The sequence below is a fragment of the Chiloscyllium plagiosum genome, unplaced genomic scaffold (assembly GCF_037043375.1).
Source record: "Chiloscyllium plagiosum isolate Xiang-an unplaced genomic scaffold, Cpla_swu_hap1 HiC_scaffold_5, whole genome shotgun sequence".
In the NCBI taxonomy this organism is placed as follows: Eukaryota; Metazoa; Chordata; class Chondrichthyes; order Orectolobiformes; family Hemiscylliidae; genus Chiloscyllium; species Chiloscyllium plagiosum.
In genome coordinates this window covers 91,118,385-91,140,440 of record NW_028270143.1, presented here as the reverse complement: position 1 = coordinate 91,140,440, position 22,056 = coordinate 91,118,385, and the positions used below count along the sequence as shown (strand labels likewise).

Sequence of the window (22,056 nt, the reverse complement as noted above, 5' to 3'; positions counted from 1 at the left end):
AGAAAACAAAACACATCACCCCAATGCTGTATTATACTTTTATTTGTTGTCTAATGATATACAATTCAAAGATTTTAATTATACAATTATTTTACAATTATGTTGCATGGTAAAGTGATTCCAATTCAGCAGTAATTCAGATGTCAATATAAAAGATCTCCCTCTGACATTATTTTTATCCTTTAGAAGATGTTGTGCCCAGGACTGCTCACAGCACTCCAGGTTTTGTAGGCCTGCAGCACGACTTCTAAATCTTTGCATTCTCGTCCTTTGAATACAAACATCAGCGTTTCATTAGCCTTTGTGATTATTATTGTACCTGTCTGTGACATTTTAATAATTTATTTACAAGAACCTCCAAGTGTCTTGGACCTCCACTGCTTCATCTTTTCCTAACTCAGTAAGTATTATGATATATCTTTTGCTCCAAAGTGGATGATTTCACAATAGCTTACTTTGAAATCCATCCATTCTTATAAAAAATTGTCCTCTGCTAATTTGAATATATGGTTCTGTATCCCATCATTTAAATCATTCATGAAAACAACAAACAATCAGGGTCCCAGCCAACACAGATATTTGTGGAATATTACTCTTTATATTCAGCCAATTTGAGTTCATGCCCCATATTTCAGTGCACTGTATCTGGCTGCTCAATAATTGGCCCTCATTCCTAGGAGTTCAACTTTAGTTAACAGACTCTTACGAGGGACTTTGTCCATATTATCTGTTCACTATATAACTTATCTCTTCAAAAAATGGGTAATTGTGAGCACTTAGAACATAGAACAGTACAGAACATCAACAAACCCTTCTGCCCACTGTGCCTGCATCAACCATGAAGTCATTCTAAACTAATCCACCCGCCTGCACATGGCCATGTCCCTCTACTGCCTGCCTGTTCATGTTTCTGCAAAAATGCCTCTTGGTATCATATCACCGTCAACCACCTCCCCTGACAACATGTTCCAAGCACTTACCTCCCTCTATGTAAAAATCATGTCTCGCACATCTCCTTTAAATTTCCTCCCTCTCATCTTAAGCCTTAGCCCCCTAGTACTTGACGTTTCTACCTTGGGAAAAAAATGACTCTGATTACCCATTATATTTATGCCTCTTATAATTTTTTATATTTCTATCAAGTCACCCCCTCAGCTTACAGCACTCTAGCCACAGTATTCCATTATACTGCCTGGGCTGTCATAGTATTGTAATTGTAAGCAAATTACAATGAACATATGATCTGATGGAAATTATAAATAATTGAAATGTCTTCTTTGAAAAAAATTATGCTCTAAAATAATTAAAATAAACAACAAATCTTGTTTTTCATAAATTGCATCGTTCTGATGCAACATTAAACGATGTGCACTCAAGGTGTGTGCTTGTTTCACTACTCCAGCAAGAAAACAGTCACACAGATCTCAGACACATCTCTCATCCATGCATGGCATTCTGCTAAAAGTGTAATGTAGGAAATTTATACCTTGTTGGAATTCTACAACATCCTGGAACATAATAACTTGTTGGTTTCATGTGTTAACCAATAATTTCATCACATGGTGATGATGGGCAAATATTAATGTTTTCATACAAAGTTCAATTTCTGTTAGCTTAGCTACTTCATTACACTACTATTTTCTAATGGATCCGTACAACTACATTCTGTACTCTGTTGGATACTGTAACAAGTTATTGATCAAAATAAATAAATGCAGGATGATACACCAACAAAGGGATTTGACATTCCTATGCCAGCTTTCTTAATTCAATCAGCAAGTTTTTCTCAGCGACTGGAGTATTGATATTAATGGTCTGAATGAAAAAGCGAGCAGCATTACTTCTTTGCTTACTTTCTGAAAAACCAATGTCTTATTTAAATGAAGGAACAATGTGAAACAATGTAGATAAATTCACCAAGAATGCATCTTTTTCCTGAATGTCTATTAACTTCATTGTAGATGTGGCAATGTACACGTGAGGCCAGGATCCTGACAATTCAGGATGTACATCTGAGTTGTTTTCCACTTGGAAGATATATTCAAAGCAGGAATGTTTAGGACATGAGGAAATGATGACAGAGAGAGGAAAGGGCAGATGTTACATGTCACACTGTTGCAAGGGAAGATGCTTGGGAAGGGGAAAGCTATTGGAGGCATTTGAAACAGGGAGACAAGAACAATCGGGATCCTGTCCTCTTGAAATGCCTTTAAATGAATTTAAATCAATTCTTATCTTTTGTTCCAATGCCTCGTTGGAATTGCCAGGGTTTCCCTCCGGGTTTGTTCTCTTATCTGATTTTGCACTGTTTGACTTTCTGCAGTTTGCACTAAATGTCAGGAACACAGGCAAAAATATAAGGCCATGAACAGCCCCAAACGTTATGACAAGAAACATGATTTTAAAAAATGTCCTAAATATGTAACTTGCTGCAGCAGCCAGTACAACTACACCCAGTATGGTCGAAAGGGCCCCTTGGATGATGGGATATCCAAGGCTGTATAATGCATCAATACTTCGTTCATTTGCAGTTTCTCTGTCACTAGACACAAATGCATATGAAATGTGAGCTGAAAAGTCCACAGAAAAACCAATACAAATGACCAGATTAATCATTGATATCGAATGTAAATTGACACCCCAAAACGTCATAAAACCAGCCACAGCCACTAAAACTGATGCAGTAGAAAATGTTACCCATATAGAGCAGATTGGATTAGGTATTAACAATAGCGCAATGATCAGCATTGCAGCAGCAGCAACAACTACATTCTGTATTGTGTTGGATACAATAACAAGATATTGATCAAAATAGATAAATGCAGGATGGTACACCAGCAAAGGGATTTGACATTCCTGTGCCAGCTTTCTTAATTCAATCAGCATGTTTTTCTCAGCGACTGGAGTATTGACATTAATGGTCTGAATGAAAAAGCGAGAAGCATCAATTCTTTGCTTACTTTCTGAAAACCTAATGTCATGTTCAAATACAGGAACAATGTGAAACAATATAGATAAATTTCCCAAGAATGCATTTTTTTCCTGAATGTCTATTAACATCTGTTTAGTTATGGCAATGTACACACGAAGCCAGGATTCTGACAATTCAGGATCTACATACAAGTTGTTTTCCAATCTGCCCATGCAGGTTTCAATTTCATCCTGAACAGTGGAATCCCAATATTCCACGGGTTCAGTGACAGCAACCATAACACGTGGTCCATATTTTGAGAAAAAAGCACTTTGATCATCATAGAATTTAATCACATAAGAACCATCAAAGGCCAGATTTCTGAGATCAATTCCCTCTTTGATATTTATACAACCATAAATACTGACAGCCAAGTAACCAATGTATAGGACAACCACAAGTGCCTTGGTCCAAATGTTTGTGAGCCAGGGACCATAATATTTCTGAAAGAAGAAATAAACTGGATGTTCTAGTTCGGCACCAGTCTCACTATTATAAGCTCCACCCACACAACACATTGAGTAGCATTTAGAGTCTTCTGGTTCCTGATCACTTTTGACTTTTCTGAATGTCAGCCAATGCCTGTTGCTGGCTTCTCTTCTCCCGTTCAATGCAAGAACAGCTCCAAAAAATGTAATGTTATAAATGAAGCAAAACAGAACTGTTGTGCCTGTGTAAACACAGAATGACTGCACAGATCGAAAAGGTGTCATAATGCCAATATAAAAGGCCAAAACATCAGTCAGAGTGGTGATTGTAATAGAGATGGCTGCTTCAGCATATGTATCAGCAAGGCGATCTTCAATCTTATCTGTGACGTCGGTCGTTTGCCAACTGGCGAGCATGACAAACATATCATCTACACCAATACCTAAAAAAAAGAGGTGAATTAGTGCACCAGTAATTACCAATCAATGCCTTCAAGCATAAGTCGTTAAAGTTTAACAATCTCATCTGAATGGTGTATGATGAGAAATCAATGCTTATTGCTAAATATCTTTCTTTAAATGTTTAAATGAAGTTCCAAAGATTGAGAAGAAATTAAAAGCCAAACCAATGCAAGTAAATATAGACGCTATGCCAATGTTTCTGTTGTGTTTATATTTGCTACCTATTCATAGGACTAACCTGCAACATTTCCACTAAATACAGACATATTATGCATTATAATTATAGACTGTCCCATGCAGGAATTATGTACCGTTAAAATCAAATAAGCATGCACTCAACTTTGATAGCTGTGCAATATAGAGTAGGCACATAGTACATTCAGACTTGAGCTTCAACAATTAGTATCAAGACTTTGATTCCTTTAAACAATTCTGACAGATCTAGATGTTTACATCAGGAAGGGGGTTGGTTAGCTCAGTTGGCCAGATAACTTGTCTCTTATGCAGAGTGATGCCAACAGTGTGGGTTTCATTCCCACATCAGCTGAGATTACTATGAAGGACTCTCCTTCTCCACCTCCCCCTCACCTGAGGCATGGTCACCCTCAGGTTAAACTACCACAAATCATCTCTGTCTAATGACAGAGCAGCTGATAAGACTATGGTGACTTTACATTTACCTTTTACACCAGGAACACAGGACTACAGAATCGAATAATGGAATAGCTACAGAATTGAAGAAGACCATTTGGCCTGTTATGTGTATTCTGGAGTGTCACAAGAGTGTCCCACCACTCCAACCTTTTGAATCTGCTTTCGAATCACACTAACAGGCAGTGTATTCTAGCAATGCTGGATTCAGACATAAGCTAGGTAAGCTATAGCTCTGGACTTCACATTATAAGGGGACTTCACAAATGAATTGAAAATGGACTTATGCACATTTGTTCATGGCTTGTAGACATTGCAGGCTAGACCACAATTTATTGTCCATTTCTAACTGCCCTGATAAGGTTTCAGTGAGCTGTGTTCTTGTCCCTTGCAGGGACACCCAAGTTCTGTTAGAGAGAGAGTTGTAGGATTTTTGCCCAGTAACAGCGAATGAACTAATACATATTTCCAAATCAGGATGGTGTGTAACTTGGAGGGGAACTCAGAGGTAACAGTGATCCCACTTGCTGCCCTTGTCCTTCTTGGTGCTGGAGGTTGTGGTTTTGGAAGGTGCTGTCAGAGGAGCCTTACTGAGTTACTGCAGTGCATTTTGTAAATGGTACACACTGCTGCCACCGTGCATTGGTGATGAAGGGAGTGAATGTTGAAAGTGGTATATGGAGTGCTCACCAAGTGGTTTGGATTGTGTTGAACTTCTTGATTGTCGTTGGAGCACGTTTGCCTTGACCTTTCCCTTAATTCTTGACAGTCACATGATCCATTTAGACACTTTGATCATGAAATAAGAGTGCTTTAAATGGTTTTTACAAGCCAATAATAGTTACAATTTTGAAAGTGCTTCAAAGTCATACATCACTCTTCTAAACTCCAATGGAAACAGGCCCAGATTGTCCAGCCTTTCCTCATAAGACAATACATTTATTCCAGGTATCAATCTAGTAAACCTCGAGTGAAATACATGCAATGCATTTATATCCTTCCTTAAAAATGGAGACTAAAATTGTATTTGAGATGGATTGACGTCAATGCCCTATATAACTGAGTCATAAGATCCTTACTTTAATGTTCAGTTCTTCTCATAATAAATGTTAGCATCATGTTAGCCCTTTTAACTAAGTGCTGGACCAACAAGTTAACTTTTGGTGACTCATGTCCAGAACACCTTAATTCCTCCAAAACTCAAATTCCACAGTTGTTCTCTGTTTAAGTACTACCTTGTGTTTTCACTGTTTCTGCCAAAGGAAACAACTTCACATTTTTCCACATTATGCTTCATCAAAAGGGAGAGGTATGGCCTAGTGGTGTAATCACTGCACTGTTAATCCATGGACCCAGGTAATGTTCTGGGGATTTGAATTCAACCACAGCAGATGATGTAATTTGAATTCAAAGTAAATCCAGAATTAAAAGACGTGATAACCATGAATCCATTTAATGATGAGCATGAATCCATCATCAATTGTCAGAAAAAACCCATCTGGCTCACTAGTGTCCTTTAGGGAAGGAAACTGCCATCCTTGTCTGATTGGGCCTACATGTGATCCCAGACTCATGGCAATGCATTTGGATTTTAACTGCCCTCTCAGCAAATTAGGAGTGGGCAATAAATGCTAACCCAGTTGGTGATGGCATCATCCCTTGAGAGAATAAAAAAACTGCCAGAATTTGGCTCAATCACACAGCCACCTGCATCGATCTGTAACTTGCTTCTATCTTCTTCACAACATATTCTCAAACCCCACTTGATGTTGGAAATTTAGCTACCATTCCTTCACTCCCATTAGCAAAGTCATTGATATAAATTGTAAAAAGTTAAAGCATCAGCACAGACCTTCGCAGGATTCAATTCATCATACCCTGCCAAGGGTATATATTAATGGTTCTTTCAAAAAAGAACTATTAATATATTTATGCATCTCCCAGCCAGACAATCTTCTATCCACGCTAATGGGTTACTCCCTAAACCATAAGTTTTTATTTTCTGAAATAACATTTGATGTGGCACCTTGTCAAAGTGCCATCTACAGACTTCTTTTTACTTAAAGCATATTGACTCCTTCAAAAAAACTCCAATTATTTGTTAAACATGACACCTCCTTCACAAAACCATGCTGATTTAAATTTTTCTAAATGCACTGCAAAAATCTCTTTATTGATTGATTCTAATGAATTCCCCATGACAGATATCAAGCTGGTTTACAGTTCCTATAAGGAAACTGTTTCCTTTTTTCTGCCTCTGTCTCTTTGTGAATTGAGTGGTTATATTTTCTGCTTTCCAATCCAATGGAAACCTTTGCTGAATTTAGGGAATTTTGGTAAGTGCAGAACAACATGAATACCACCTCATTATCACATCTTTTAAGACACTATGAAGAAGTCTGTTAGGACCCAGAGATCTGTCAACACACAGCTCCATCAGTTTACTCTGTACCACTTCACTTGCGATTATATTCCATTAAGTTCCTCACTCCCTTCCGCCTACTGGTGTATAGCTATTATAGAGTGTTATTTTTTGTTTCTTCTGTAGTGAAGACAGAAGCAAACAAGATATTCATTTCCTTCACCATTTCTTTATTTTTAACTATTGACAATGTGGCAAAGAGTAGTGGGAGGCAAGAGGATTGGGAAGCCTTTAAAAACCAGCAGGCAATAATTTAAAAAGCAATGGGGGTCAGGGAGAAAATGAAATATGAGAGTATTCTAGCCAGTGATATAAAAAAAATTGCAAGAGTTTTTTAGATATTAAAGGCTAAGAAATAGATAAGAGTGGATATTGGAGAGCTGAAAAATGAGGCTGGAGAAGTAAAAATGGAGAACAAAGAAATGGCACAGGAACTAAATAAGTACTTTTCCTCAGATTTCACAGTGGAAGATTCCAGCAATATTCCAGAATTTTGAGAGAGTCAGAGGTGAATGTACTGGCCATCACTAAAGAGAATGTGCTTGGAAAACTGAAAGGTCTGAACATGGATAAATCACCTTAACTGGATGGACTACACCCCAGGGTTCTGAAGGAGATAGCTGTGGAGATTGTGGAGGCATTGGTGGGGATCTTGCAGTAATGACTGGAGTCAGAGAGACTCCCAAAAGACTGGAGAATGGCTAATGTAACACACCTATTTAAGAGGGAAGGGAGCAAAAGACAGGAAACTGTCAGCTGGATTAGCCTGAACTTGGTTTTTGGTAAGATTTTAGATACTACTATTAAGAATGAGATTGCTGAGTACTTGGAAGTACATGGTAAACTATAGTGGAGTCAGCACAGCTTCTTCAAGGGGAGGTCATGCCTGACAAATCCTTAGAATTTTCAGGAGGTAACGAGCAAATTGGACAAAGGAAACACAATGATATATTTGGATTTCCAGAAGGCCTCTGACAAGGTGCTGCACAGGAGGATGCTAAATAAGGTAAGGGCCGATGTTGTTAGGGGCAAGACACTGGCATGGATAAAGGATTGGTTGATGGGCAGAATGCAGAGGGTAAAGATAAAGGGGTCTTTTTCAGGATGGCAGCTGGTGATTAGGTGAGTTCAACAGCAGTCAGTGTTGGGACCACAACTATTCGCGTTATACATAAATGATCTGGTGGAGGGAACTGAGGGCATTGTTGCGAAGTTTGCAGATGACAGCAAGATAGGTGGAGGGACAGGTAATGTTGAGGAAGCAAAGAGGCTGTAGAAAGACTTGAACATGCTTAGTAAGTGGGTAAAGAAGTGGCAGATGGAAAGCAATTTGGCAAAGTGTGAGTTTATGCATTTTGGTAGGCAAAGTAGAGGCCTACCATAGACTTCCCACTTCAGAATTCTCTTAAGGTTAATATACAATTTCAGTTGGGTGTTAGGAAGGCAAATGAAATGTTAGCATTCAAATCAAGTCAACTAGAATACAAGAGCAGAGATTTAATACTGAGACTATATAAGGCTCTGGTCAGACCACATGTGGAACATTGTGAATATTTTTTAGCCCCATATCTAATGAAGTATGTGCTGGTATTTGAGGGATCCAGAGGAAGTTCACAAGAATGATCCTGGGATGAAAGGCTTGTCACACGAAGAACGTTTGAGAACTCTAGGTCTGTACTACATGGAGTTTAGAGGATATGTGGGGGTCTGATTGAAAATTACAGAAAACTGAGAGGCCTGGATATCGTGGGTGTACAGAAGATGTTTTCACTTATAGCAGAGATTAGGATCCAAGGGCACAGAGTGAAGGGACCACCCTTGAGAACTGACATGAGAAGGAATTGCTTCAGCCAGAATGTTATGAATCTGTGGAATCATTGCTGCAGAGGGCTGTGGAGGCCTACTCATTGAATGTATTTAAGACAGAGGTCGATTTATTTTTGATTAGTAAGGGGATCAAGGGTTACAGGAGAAGGCAGGAGAATGGGATTGAGAAACATATCAGTCATGTTCGAAGTGCAGAGCAGTCTCAATGGGCTAATTCTGTTCCTATATCTTATAGTGTTATAGTTTTATGACTCATCTTTCTCACTCTCTGGAGGACTTTATTTACTTTTCCTTTTAGAATACCTATAAATACTCTAGCAATCTGTTTTAATATTTTTAATTAACTTCCTGTCGTACTATAATTTCTTCCACCTAATGAGCCTTGTAGACATTCTCTGTCATTTTTTACATTCTGACCATTCATCTGACCTGCCACTCATCTTTGTAGTTATATATCTTTTCCTTCAGTTTGATACTTTCCCTAAATTTGTAAACACTGATGGTGGGTCCTTCCTTCAGAATTTTTCTTTCTGTAGGAATATATTGCAAAATCCAGTAACGACTTAGAGAGGAAAGTTAATGATAACAGAAAGGTGAGTGGGAATGCAAGTGGTGACAATGATATCAAGGATCTGTAGAAGAATATAGACAGGTTAAGTGAGTATGCAATAAAACTTGGCAGATCGTGAATATTGTGGGAAAATGTGAGATTACGTACTTTGGCAGGAATAGTAGAGGAGCTAAATATTGAAAAATGGCGAAAAACTGCAGAAAGCCATAAAACAGAGGGTATTGGGTACTCTTGTCCTTGAATCACAAAATTTCAGCGGGTAATAGGGAAAGCAAATGGAATGTTGACCATCATTTCAAAGTGAATGGAGTATAAAATAGTTCTGCTAAATCTATACAAGGTGCTAGTCAGACCACAGCTGGAAGGCTGTGAATAATTTTGGTCCCCCTTACCTATAGAAGGATAGCCAGCATTAGAGGCAGTGCAGAGAAGGTTCACTAGGTTGTACGAGGTATGGAGGGATTTTGTTACAAGGAGAGGTTGAGTAGATTGGGTCTATATTCATTGGAGTTCAGATGAATGAAAGGTGACTTTATTGAAACATACAATAATCTTAGGGGACTTGACAGGATTGATGTGAAGTGAATATGTACCTTAATGATCAAAGAGCATAATCCCAAAATAAGGGGTCATCCAGTTAGGACGGAAATAATGAGGAATTTTGTTATCAAAGGGTAGTACAATTCTTTACCACAGAGAATTTCCCAATTCTTGAGGCTGAGTCATTAAGTATACTCAAGGCTGAGATAGACACAGTTTAAATCAAGGGGATAAAACAGAAAAATAGAATTGAGGCCACCCATGTTCTCATTGTATGTGTGTGACTTCTGATCTTGTCCACTCCAAAACTGGCATCTTCACTTCATTGTATGGTGATGCAGACTTATAGTGTCATAGAGATATGCAACTCATCCATGCTGACCAGATACCCTAAATTAATCTAGACCCATATGACAGTATTTGGCCCATGTCCCTCTGAACCATTCCTATTCATATACCCATCCAGATGCCTTTTAAATGTTGTAATTTTACCAGCCTCCATTGCTTTCTCTGGCAGCCTCCATTGCTTCCATACCCACACCACCCTCTGCATAAAAAAAAGTTACCTCGTAGGTCCTGTTTAAATCTTTCCCCTCTCACCTTAAACCTATGCTCTTTAGTTTTGGACTCCCCCACCCCAGGTAAAAGACCTTGGCTATTCACCCTATCCACAAACCACTGTAAGGTCACCCATTAGCAAGAGAAAATAGCCCCAACCCATTCAGCCTCTCCCTATAGCCCTGATCAGGTCTTGGGAATTTATCCACCTTTATGTATTTTAAGTCATCCAGCACCTCTTCCTCTGTAGTTTGGACAATTTTCAAGATGTTACTATTTAGTTCCCCACGTTCTCTATCTTCCACATCCTTCTCCATAGCAAACATGGATGCAAAATACTTGTTCAGTACTCTCCCATCTCCTGCAGTTCCATGCATAGGTGGCTTTGCTGTGAGGGGCTGAAAGGCTTATTTCTGCATCTATATCTTATGGTCTTATAATTTTGAGCACCCTGTATCAAACCTGCTCTCAACTTTTAATTCCTCATGGAGAACAGTCCCAGCGTCTCCAATCTAAGTAACTGAAATTGCTGCACTCTAACATACAATGTCAACAAAATGTCTGTATGGCAACAATGTTGAATCGTTCACAGCAATCCACCTGCTTTCAGTCCAACTACCAGGTTGTTTATCTCATGGTTAAACTTTCTTGAATGGCAAAGATGGTACTGGGCACCATTTATTTATTTTTTCAAATCATTTATTTTCAAAAGATTCAAGAGACATTTGTTACAGTCCCTGATATTTCCATGCCAATGAAAAATTTGAGATCGGGCAGCATAAATTGAGAGCTTGAAAGGAGCAGTAAGAGAGCGGGTTTTTGAGAAGATTTGTAGCTCAGCCATTCCTAGATGTCACAGTCAAGCGAAAAGTCAGTGGGGATCTTCAAACCAGCATCTACAGGAAAATAACATACACGGACCAAATATGAAGTACAGAAGCAATCATCCCAACACTCTCAAACAGAACTGCATTAGAACATTATAACAAATGAGCCACCACATGCTGCAGCACAGAGGAAAAATGAAGAGCAGAGAAAAATCACCTATACAGTGATTTCAGGAAGAACGGGTACCCAGTGAACACAGTCAGTCAATTTCTCAGCAACAAACTCAAATAAGCAGACAAAACGCTCCCAGAAACCCTAGCCACTCTCCCCTGCATCAAAGATGTCTCAGAAATTACTGCCAGACTACTTAGACCTCTTGGCATCAGGGTAGCCCACAAACCCTCCAGCAGCTAATGAACTTAAAAGACCCTATACAGCCAACAAGCAAAACTAATGTAATTTACAAAATGCCTTGCAAGAACTGTGACAAACACTCATTGGACAAACAAGCAGAAAACTAGTTACCAGGATACATGAACATCAACTAGCCACAAAAAGACATGACTCACTATCACTAGTATCCTTACATACAGATGAGGAAGGACACCACTTTGACTGGGAAAACACATCCATCCTAGGACAAGCCAAACAGAGACATGCAAGAGAATTCCTAGAAGCATGGCATTCCAACCAGAACTCTATCAACAAACACATCGATTTGGACCTCATCTAGAACCCTCTGAGAAAAAGAACAGGAAATGACACTACCAATACAGGAAATGACATCATTAACCCAAGGAAACCTAAGCACATAAATAAAAAGTGGAACATAATATCAGCACTTCACTGGAGGCTCACTGATGATGTTACCTAGTATGGTGATGAAACATCTGAAAATGAACCTTCTAGCTCAGCAAGCAAACTTACATTCAGAGAATTAAGAGAAATGGAATAAGGAGAGATGCACAAAAGTACAATGCCAAAGGGATAGGAGTCAGAACAATAGGAGTCCCATATCTAATTTTATCATAATTACATTTTAACGAAATATTACTAACCTAGAATCAGAAAAGGTGCATTGGCGGTATTGATAGCAAATTTCATTCCACAATGTAACAGCAGTCCGAATCCTGACAGTACAGCTAATCCAGCTGATATAACTCCCAGAGCAGCGACCCATACCTTATTCCTCACACAGTCCAACCTGAAAATAAATTTGACAATCTTGTATAACACAACAGAAATTTTTCTATGATGTATTCTATGAAAACCTGTTATAAATAATTATGAAAAAGTGGATTTTACCCCATACAAGATATGATAGAAAAGAATTTTGAAAGAAAATGTGACAGAGAACAAAGGAATAATTTTCTTGGAAGTCCCTTCAAGTTCTTTTTGTCTTGATATTGATGTGAAGTAGGAAACCTGTAATTCAGGAACAAAGGTTAGCAATTAACAGAGATACTCTCAATTTATTTTCAGAAAACAACATCCTGAGCAGCTGTGGTATGTGGGAGCTGGTGGATACTGGAGTGATCCATGGTGACCACATCTGTATCAGCTGCTCAAGGACAACAACTCAGAGCTACTGAGACACTGCAGTCACTGTGACACATCAGGGAGTGGGAGAGAAAACCTAGCCGCTGTTGTGGGAGGCAGTCACACCATTTAGATTAATTACATCAAATTTGCTGCATGGTCAGGGACAGTAAGGTGTCACTGTGGATGAGGTGGCTATACGGATCCATAATTTAGCTTTGGAGGAGCCTCAGTCAGTGCCTTTCTCTGATAGGTACATGGCTCTTGCTCTGAAGGTGGACAAGGACACAAGCTGTAGGGAGAATGAGTAAATAAACCACAGTCAGAATGGTTCAGAACACTATTCAAGTCAGCGAAGAAAAGAAACATTTACTGGTAATGCATAGTGTGGTTAGGAAAATAGAATTCTCTGCAGCAAGGACAGAACAATGTACAAGACGTTGTACAGGACATTGTACTGGATCTGCTGCCACATTCAGGACAACTCTTTTGGATTGGGAAGGAACTTGGAATGGAAGGGGAAGGATTCAGTTGCTATGGTTGATGTTGGCACGAGCAACGTAGGTAGGACTAGGAAAACAGTTTGGCTCAGAGATTTCATGCTACTTGGGAGGCTAAATGAAAAAGAAGCACAAAGGTAATGATCTCAGGATTATTGGCGTATATTAAATACGATTAGAGTGGTTAAAGCTGAAAGATTGGTGTGGAAGAAAGAGTTCCAATTAATTGGTATTGGCACCAGCATTGGGCAAAGTAAGTGAATAATGCTGGGATCTGTGTTCTGATGAATCACATAGTAGGATTGCTGATAGGGTTTTAAACAGTCAGGGTGCAGAGGGTTCGATTGAACGAAGCTCAAAAATATCAAAAAGAAATAAGGTAGAGCAGAGATGCAGATTAGTGAAGGGATAAACAATAATTACTGTGTGACAGGATGGATTAGAAAATATATGCAGCAGACATTAGAACTAATTCATGTTCATGTTTCCACCCAACATTGTGTCATCTGCAAATCTGATCTCATCTAAATCATGAATATATGTTATGAATTCCTGGAGTCCAAGCACTAGTTTCTGTGGAACGCTACTGGTCACTGACTGTCACTTGGAAACTGACCTGTTTTTCCTCTTCTTTGTTTCCTGTCTGCCAACCAGTTCTCTATTTATGGCAGGTTACTGCTTCCAATCTATTTTAATTTTATAATCTCTTACCCGAGATTATATTGAAAGTCATCTGGAATTCCAAGTAAACTATATTCACTGGTTCCCATACATCAACCCTACAAATACATCCTTATATCCTTGAAGACTTCCCACAGATTTGTCAAGCACCATTTCCCCTTCAAAATACCAACCTGACTCTGCCAAATCTCATCATTGTTTCCCAAATGCTCTGCTATAAAATCTATCATAATGGGTTCCAACATTTTTCCCACTATTGATGTCAGGCTAACTGGCCTAGAATTTCCAATTTTTCTCTCTATTTTTTTGTTTTAAATATTGAGTTTATATTAGCTATTGGCTATAGGAACTGTTCCAGATTCTACCGCCATTGTATTCATTATTTCAAGGGCCATTTCCTTCAGTACTCCAGGATTTAGATTGTCAAGCCCTGGGAATTTATTGGCTTGTAATCTAATCACTGTTCACAACATCATTTCCTTACTCAGTGATTTCCTACAGTTACTCCCTCTCACTAGGCCCAGTATTCTCAATATTTTTAGGAAGTTATTTGCATCCACCTGAGTGAAGACAGGCACTATATATATATATTAATTTGTCTGTCATCTTTTTGTTCTCATTATAACTTCATTATAATGTGTCTGATTGCAAGGGATCTACATGTGTCTACATCAATCTCTCTCGTGTTACATATCGATAGAATCTTTTACAATCAAATTGTATGTGCCCTGCAAACCTACTCTCATATTCCTCCTTTTGTCCTTTTTAGCTGAAACCTATACTGTTCCAAATTCTCTGATCTGCTGCTTTTTTTGGCCATTTTTTGTGCCCCATCCTTGGATTTTTTTTAATAGATATTTTTATTGGAAATTTAACACTTTTACAAGTTTACAAAAATAAAAAAACTCTCAAGTACAAACATTGATATACAATTAAATCTTAAATAAATAATAACCAAAATTTAACAAAAGAAAAATACCGAGAGAAAAAAAACAAAACTCAACTAACTACTAATCTAACCTACAACTAACCAGAGTGTATAATTAAGTCTCTTACATTATTCAAATAAGAGAAAGAAAAAAAAACCAACGGATAACACAGAAATTGGGTAGTGAGATACATGCTCGGAATGTGTTAACATCAAATGTAACAAAACCCGTATTCGTACGGGATTCCTCTCCCAAGGGGCCCCGGACCAGCCAGGTTCGCAATCTCAATTAAATAAAAGCCCTTGTTAGGATAGCCGAAATATCTGTATTTATATAATTCAAGAAGGGCTGCCATATTTTATGAAATAATTCGGTCTTTCGGTGCACCATATTTGTAAGGAAGTCAAGGGGAATACATTTCATAATTAATCTGTGCCAATTTGAAAATCCAGGAGGGCCCTCAGCCACCCAGTTTACCAAAATATTTTTCCTTGCACAGAAAGAGAGAATAGAAAATAATCTCTTCTTGTGCAAATCCAGGGAGGGTAAGTTCGAAAAGCCCAAAAGGAGCGATACAGGGTCCACTTTAATTTTCGTTCCTAAAATTTCTGTCAGGGTACTTGCTACTTTAGTCCAGTATCTACAGATCTTATGACAGGTCCATAGGCAATGTACAAGAGTGCCCACCTCTCTTTTACATTTGGGACACATTGGAGATGCTCCTGCCTTAAATTTTGCCAATCGATCCGGTGCTTTATGGGCCCTATGAAGTATCTTCAGCTGGATAGCCTGAGTTCTGTTGCAGATGGTGATTCTTCTGGCATTTTCCCAAATGTCATTCCACGTTTCTATAGAGATTTCTAGTCCCAAATCCTGATCCCATGTTTTAAGCAGATTGTTCACATCTCCCGATACTTCATCATGTAGTAAATGATAAATAGTACTGACGGAAGATACCCCCATTGGCCATAGCATTCTACATTCTCTATCTGATTTATAAAGACTATCTAATAACGTAGTCTTCTTCTGTATATAATCTCGAATTTGTAAGTATCGAAAGAGATCTCCATTAGGTAATCCGAATTTCTGACGCAGCTGTTCAAAAGACATCAGGACCCCTTCTTTAAACAGATCCCCTAAACATGAGATACCCCTGGATCTCCAGAGTTTAAAAGTGGCACCTGTAAACCCCGTGTTGAAATCCCCATGCTCCCACTATCGGAGCATAGGGGGATGTTTTATGTGAGTTGCCCTCATTTTGCTGCATTATATTCCAAGCTTTAATTGTGTTTAATATTATAGGGTTTTTACAGTGATCCGTAATGATTTTCCTCTTGTCTGAAAATAAAAGGTTAATAAGTGGGCATTTTACTTGAGAAGCCTCGATGTCCAGCCAGATTGATTGCGGGTCAGACAAGACCCAATCAGCTATGTAACTTAATAGGGAACTTAACTGATATTTCCTAAAATCTGGGAAGTCCAATCCTCCCCTTGCCTGTGGAAGCTGTAGCTTCTTTAGCTTAATGAGAGGCCGTCTATGATTCCAGATAAAGGAACCCAGCCAGCCGTATAATTTACGTAGTGCTAGCCTCGGCAGGATCACCGGAAGCATTCTCATAGGGTATAGGAGACGGGGCAGGACATTCATTTTAATTAGTGCTATTCTACCCAACCAGGAAATTGGAAGGTCACCCCATCGCTGGAGGTCCTGCCTTATCCTTTCCAGTAAATGCACAAAGTTAGCCTTGTATAACTGACCAAATACTGGGGCAATAAAAATGCCTAAATATAAGAAACCCTCCAGGGATCACCGAAAGGGAAAGTGGGATCCGTCCACTAAGTGGGGTATCATAGCAAGGCCACCCATTGGCATAGTCTCCGATTTTGAGAAATTAATTTTATAGCCTGAGAATGCACTAAATGTATTAATAACTTGGATTAAGCGAGGCACGGACATCAGAGGATTACTGAGGAATAGAAGAACATCATCTGCATAAAGGTAATTTTATGTTTACCTGTACCAATCCTCGGGGCCGTTATATTAGGATCAGCTCATATAGCTTCTGCTAGTGGTTCAATTATTAGCGTAAATAACAATGGCGAGAGAGGACATCCCTGAAGGCAGCCCCTATCCACACTGAAGCTATCCGAGCCTAATCCATTGGTAACCACAACTGCTTTGGGATCACTATACAATGTTGAGACCCATTTGGTAAACAGCTTTCCAAACCTTTCCAATGTGTAAAACAAATATGACCATTCAACCCTATCGAATGCCTTTTCCGCGTCTAATGAGACTACTACTCCTGATATCTTTCCCTGATGGCAGGCTTGAATCATATTCAAAACCCTCCTAATATTATTGGATGATCTACGGCCCTTAATGAACCCCGTCTGATCCTCCTTTATGATATGTGGCAATACCCTTTCTAGAGTCAATGCTAACATTTTAGAAAGGATTTTAAAATCTACATTTAGCAAGGATATTGGTCTGTATGACACACAATCTTCTGGGTCCTTTCCTTTTTTAAGGATAAGAGAGATATTTGCCTCTTACAACGAAGGTGGGAGACAGCCCTGACTGTATGCGTAGTTATACATGTCCATAAGTGGACCAGCTAATATTCCTGTAAATTCTTTATAGAATTCAGCTTGAAAGCCATCTGGGCCCGGTGCCTTACCGCTCTGAAGTTGCCTGATTGCGTCAAGTATTTCTTGGACTGTTAGGGGAGCATTTAAGACCAATACCTGTTCCGGAGTTAGGTCCAGGAAGGTCAAATTTTTTTAAAATGATTGCATCCTCCTAGTCCTGTCTTCACAATCCAGTGACTTATATAAATCTGAATAAAATTTTCTAAAGATTGCGTTAATCCTTTTATGATCATGAGTCAAAATACCCGTACTTTCCTTGATAGCCGTGATAGTTTGAGGGGCCTTTTTTTTCTTTGCAAGAAATGCTAAGTATCTACCCGGTTTGTCGCCAAATTCATATAACCTTTGTTTTGCAAATAATATTTCCCTCTTAGCCGTTTGGGTAAGCCTGGTGTTTAGAGCTGCCCTAAGGGCCGTAATCCTTTGCAATTTGATAATAGAAGGTCTGTCAGCGTATGCTGTTTCAGCTGCTTTTAAGCGAGCTTCGAGCAGACTCTGTTGTTCTCCCTTTAATTTTTTCTGGGTCGCTGAGTAGGAGATGATCAAACCTCACGCGTAAGCTTTGATGGTCTCCCATATCATTGATGGGTTGCTAGCCGTACCTAAATTAATTTCTAAAAAAGTTTTAAATTCTTGAGAGAAGTACTTTACAAATTTACTATATTTCTTCAGGAAGGGGTCCATACGCCAATGCCGAGGGGATGTCCCATTGTTCCTCGCCTTGATTTCCATATATACAGCAGCGTGATCGGAAATTGCTATACTACCTATTTTACAGGATGATATGGAATTTTAAACAATCGAGGGGGCAAAAAACATATCAATTCTGGTATGACATTTATGTGGATATGAGTAAAAAGAAAAATCTCTGCCCTGTGGATGAAGACATCTCCATACATCTACTAATCCTAATTCTTTGTTCAAATCCACCAATTGTCTAGATCTGGGAGATACTCCTGCAGGACTCTTGGGAATCCTATCTATTTCCAGATCCATAATACAATTAAAGTCTCCCCCTATAATTGTATGATGGGCACCTAGAGCCATCAATTTTGAGAAGGCTTCCATTATAGAGTTAAAAGGATGTGCCGGGGGGCAATGCAAATTTAAAATTCCATATTCCTCTCCATTTATAAGGGCTTTAATCAGAATATATCGTCCAGATTCGTCTTTTATCTGATTTAGGATTTTGAAAGGGAAATTCTTCCGAATAAGAATAACAACTCCCCTACCTTTTGAGCTAAAAGAAGAAAAAAAGGCCTGATCAAATCCACCCTGTCATAATTTCAAGTGTTCTTTATCCAACGAGTGTGTCTCCTGTGGGAGAGCTATATCAACCCTTTCTTTCTTGAGATTTGGTAATATTTTCTTCCTTTTGACTGGCGAATTACTCCCCTTGACTTTCCAGGCGCACCACTTAACCGACTGATCAACCATAATCGTCCGGGCAAATCCGAGACCCCTCGGGAGGGGAAACCCTATCCAGAACATCCCGAGCATAGAGCATATAAAATTCACAAAAATAAAGGCTCTCTAATACACTCACAACAGTATAATAAAAAACTATTTCTAAATTAAAAAAATATAAAACGTATTTAAATGGAGATTTTCTCCTTGTTCCTGGGGGTATCAGTTCCTTTCCAAAGGTCCATCGTATCCTCTCCCAACCAGTGCCGCATCCTTGACCCAGGCATTCCTCAATAGGATGAGGAAAATTCAAATATACTACAGAGCTAGAGTTAACAGTGAGCACCCTACCCCCATCCCCCCATCCACACCAACACCTGGATATATTTGATAATGTTAATACCATGTATAAACATATATAACTATAAAATTACAACCTCAAAAAGTAATAATTAAATATAATAATACAAAATAACAAGGGAAAACAACCCCACTCCTAGAGACAGAGGTAAAATAGAATAAGGTAACCACCCCCTCCCACCAACATTAACTAGACCCCCTGGCCTATATATGTATATATATATATATAATAATTTAAAAAAACCAAGGGGGGGAGAAAATCGTTAAATAGAGAACAAATATTTACATCCCTCTCCCCACCCCCCCAAGATAATATTAAACAGTAAGGTAAAAAAAAGGGGGTTATATAAACCAGAGTGGGGGAAGGCAAACCAACATCAATTATCTCTTACAATTTCTCTAAGAGAGTTCAAAACTTCCTTAGCCTTTTCCGGCGATCCGAAGTTATACACAGACCCTTCATGGTTAAAGTGTAGCGTCGCTGGGTAACATAAGGAGTACTGAATATTTAAGTCCCTTAAACACTTCTTCGCCTCATCGAATGCCTTCCTCTTTCAGACCAGAGCTGGGGAAAAGTCCTGGATTTTGGATCCTTTATAGATCATGGCTTGGGAATCTTTTCCAAGATTTCTAGAGGTTTCTAGGAGTACCTGCCTCTCCTTATAGCTCTGCAGCCGGAACAGGACCGGGCAGGGGCGCTGGTTCGAGCCGGGCCCGTGTATTGCAACCCAGTAGGCCCATTCTACCCTTACCTGGCCTGATTCAGCCTCCAGATTTAACAGCTGTGGAAGCCAGTGTTCAAGGAACCCTGTAAGCTGGCCTTTCTCTTCCTGTTCGGGAAGGCCCAGCAAACGAATATTTTTTCGACGACCTTGATTATCGAGGTCATCAATGTGATTCTCTAAGGTCCGGACTCACTGTTCGAGAGTCCGGACCCGATCCACGCCCGATTGTGCTGTAGTTTCGGAGGTCGCGGCCTTTAGCTCCGCCCCTCCAACTCGGTGCTTGATTTCCTTAATGTCTCAGTCGTGCTTTTGCAGCGCGGCCGAGAGTGAGTCCCATCGGCTTTGGGACTCTTCAATAAAAGCGTCGATCTTCGCATCCAGTTTGGAGATGATTTCCACGAGGCTCGCCACCGTAGGTAAGTTCCCCGGGGCGGCTGCGGACGCCTCTGCTGCAGCTGGAGAGGGTGGGGGAGGGGTTCCTGCTTGCTGAGAGCTGCGGGCTCCCTTCCCTTTAATCATTTTTACTGAAGATTAAATTGTTTAAATTCAATACTAAACAACTAATTAAATTAAACAGCTATTTTAAATGATTTGGTGAGTGTGGTGGGAGTGGGTGACCCACTTTGCCCAAGTCTTGGGTGGAACACTGTAGACTCAGACTTGCTGGGTCACCGCCATCTTGGATCCCCCATCCTTGGATTTAATACAGTCCTCAATTTCCCTTATTAGCCATGGTCAAGCCACCTTTTCCATTTCACTTCATGGAACAGACTTTCAGAAATATGGATACACATTAAAAACTCACCATAATATTCTTCTGAATTTTCAGTTTGTTTGGAAAAACCTGAAGGAAATTCTTCAGCCACAGCAAACTGAGGGTTTTCATGTCATCATTATCTTCTTGTAAATAATAATCTAGTTTAATAGCTTTGGCTTTATTAATATAATTTTGATCTTGGTCAACACCTCCAACAGCCAAACTAATAAAAGTCTTATTCATCGTAGGGTAAGAAATCCTCGTGTTGGTTGCTAGGCTGTGATTTATAATATTTAAAATTTCATTTCCAAAGCACGAGTTTGCCATCCGTGTACAAAGAGAAGAATAGCTGTACGTGACACCTTCTTTATTGTTGATGCTGAGCTGCTTTACGTCGGCATCAAGTGACAGAATCTCTTGAAATGCAGCAGCTGTCAAGATATTGTCATCTTTCTCAGCTGCGACTGGTGGGTGAAAGAAGCAATGAAAGAAGCAAACACCCCCTCTGTGTAAAGTCTCTGACCGGAGAAGAATTCAGAATCAGTGGTTGGAAAATGTTTTTTAATGAACTCTCTCTCAGATTTTGCTGGTCCATATATGGGCGTAAATTGCTCTTCTATGTCATTGCTTTCAAGTCTCTGTAAAGAAGAAAAACCCGAACCCAAAGCAGCAGAAAGTATCAGAGGAAACGTGAGGAAGCACCAGGAATATTTACTCACGAGGATTCCAAGTTTACGAAAAGCCCGGCGGAGAGGTTTCTTGATGCAATTTGCCCTGAACTGAGTCATGCTGAGAGATACAATGGTAAAACAAAACCTGATTCCATAAACTTTCACCTCAGTAAAGTCCAGTGTTTAAGAGGGGGAAAAAGGCAACTTTTTAGAGATAAGCTGGATACTGCTGCTTCACTGAGCTGCTGGAATGAAATACACAGTAAGAACTGTTCAGAGCTGCTCGAGTCCATTTATTTCGAAACCACTAATGTCGATTGCTTTCCACCGGTTGCTCTAGAGACAATCCTGTTGTGCATCTTCCCTTCTGTTCAGCCAAAAGTTCCGTAATTTAGATTAATAATTAACCAATTATTTTCGAATTAGATTTAGAATTAAGTTTAATTGTCACGTGTCCTTCAGTACTGGAATACAGGAGTACAGTGAAAAGCTACAGAAGAGAGGTAGCCTTATTGGAATATATAAAATTCTTACAAGATTTGACATGATGGATGCAGAAAGGTTGTTTCCTGTTGTG

At 39.3% G+C, this 22,056-nt stretch overlaps 2 pseudogenes across 1 annotated transcript; both read right to left on the bottom strand.

Annotated features, from left to right (window-relative positions):
• Window positions 1-44: 44 nt before the first annotated feature.
• LOC122550320 (patched domain-containing protein 3-like) lies at window positions 45-21,730 on the bottom strand (annotated as a pseudogene). Its single transcript, XR_015757243.1, has 4 exons — window positions 20,857-21,730; window positions 12,564-12,683; window positions 12,317-12,462; window positions 45-3,842 (listed from the first exon to the last, which is right to left on the bottom strand). The product of XR_015757243.1 is annotated as a patched domain-containing protein 3-like (transcript).
• LOC148149980 (uncharacterized) lies at window positions 19,861-20,570 on the bottom strand (annotated as a pseudogene).
• Window positions 21,731-22,056: the final 326 nt, after the last annotated feature.